Source organism: Gavialis gangeticus, unplaced genomic scaffold, assembly GCF_001723915.1.
Source record: "Gavialis gangeticus isolate Ggan-Ray unplaced genomic scaffold, GavGan_comp1, whole genome shotgun sequence".
Lineage (NCBI taxonomy): Eukaryota > Metazoa > Chordata > Crocodylia > Gavialidae > Gavialis > Gavialis gangeticus.
In genome coordinates this window covers 138,716,882-138,718,383 of record NW_017729032.1, presented here as the reverse complement: position 1 = coordinate 138,718,383, position 1,502 = coordinate 138,716,882, and the positions used below count along the sequence as shown (strand labels likewise).

Below are 1,502 nucleotides of genomic sequence, written 5' to 3'. Positions count from 1 at the left end.
CGGGCGGGCCGGGGTGCCGCCGCCGCTGCCGCAACTCACGGGCTGCGTCTGTTGCAGGTACAGCTGCGGGCCCACCGTGTACGACCACGCGCACCTGGGCCATGCCTGGTGAGTGCCGCGCGCTGCAGAGCCGGGGGCGCCTGGCGGGCTGCTCCCGTCCCCGCCGGCCTCTGCCCGAGCAGCGCTGCTCCGCCGAGGGCCACCCCGGGGCTGGCAGGGACCTTCTTTCCGCCCCTTGCTCAAGGCAGGCACCTTAGCCAAAAGGCCTTGACATAACCCCAGAGCTTTCACGCGGCAGTGAGGTCTTTCGGGGTGTTCTTGCGGCCCTGTTATTTCTCCGGAGGCTAAGAAAAAATGGGGGCACCAAGCCAGCGTCTTCCCAGGGGCACTGAGGTCTTCCCAGAGGCACTGCTGGGCTATGCAGTGCTGCAGCAAGGGGGGCGAGCAGGGTGACCACCCCTGGTGTTGAAGCAAAGGGGGGGGTGTGGAGCTGTGAGCAGTTCGTTTTTGGGGAGCATAGGGACGGGGGAAGGGTGGCACCTGCCACTGTGTGTGCTCCTGGGCAAGCATTGAGGGGCCATGTGCCCCCCTGGGTCTGTACATGGGGCGAGGGTAGGTTGCTGCTGCAGGCTTTGACCCGGGCACCAAACTTAGTTGGTACAGTATTGGCTCTTTGCATGGGAGAAAGTTGTGCAGCTGCTGGCCTAGAAGCCAAAAACAAAAGCTCATGGCCTTGTGAAACATGGCTTGTTTGGTTCAAAGGATCTTTTTTTTTTTTTTTTTTTTTTTTCCCTTCCCCCCCCCCTTGGAAATGGGTTTTGGGCAGGCATGTTGGGGTGCCCCTCTTCCGAGTGCAGCTTGGGGTGTGGCGGGTATGTGGTAGGAAGAAACCAAAGGAAGAGGCCTATTCTCTATGTCAGGGTTTGGTCAGCCCTTAGTGAGTGGATACACCCAATTTCTGATCATGCTGGCAACTTGTCTGTTTGAGCGGGGACTTAATTTTTGGGGGAAGCATCTGTTGGGATGCATGAATGATCACGGATTGCACTTGCAGAACACAGCTGGCACGTAACAGGGATGAGTCTGGTGTGCAGTTCAGTTTGAAATGCAGGACAAGAGTGGCTGAGAGGCTGGAGGTAATTTGGATTTACAGAAAAAATAGAGAATTGTGTTAACAGCTGAGTTTGTATTTCATTAACATTGAAGAACAAACTGCTTTGTTGCAAGTGACCTTATGTTTTTGCATGTCTTCTAGTGTAGACAGACTGAAAGATGCATAGGACTAAATTACTCTACTCTTATGTAGAGTTTAGATGATGGTTTGCATGGGGTGGTTTGGATAGGAATGATCCTGCCTCAGGCAGGGGGTTGGACTAGATGATCTCTGGAGGTCTCTTCCAGCCCTACTTCTCTATGTTTGTATGAAATCCTGCATCAACTTTTATATACCTGAGTGGCACTTGCACAGCTGTGCGACTGCAATTTTTGGCACTTAAACAGAG

At 54.1% G+C, this 1,502-nt stretch overlaps 1 protein-coding gene across 1 annotated transcript in view; it reads left to right on the top strand.

Moving 5' to 3' along the window:
* Nucleotides 1-6: 6 nt before the first annotated feature.
* Nucleotides 7-1,502, top strand: part of CARS2 (cysteinyl-tRNA synthetase 2, mitochondrial (putative)) — a 75,810-nt gene continuing 74,314 nt past the window's right edge. Inside the window, exon 1 of the mRNA XM_019524905.1 lies at nucleotides 7-108. The gene's annotated coding sequence lies outside the window, so the exon portion shown is untranslated. The remainder of the gene's footprint in view (nucleotides 109-1,502) is intronic.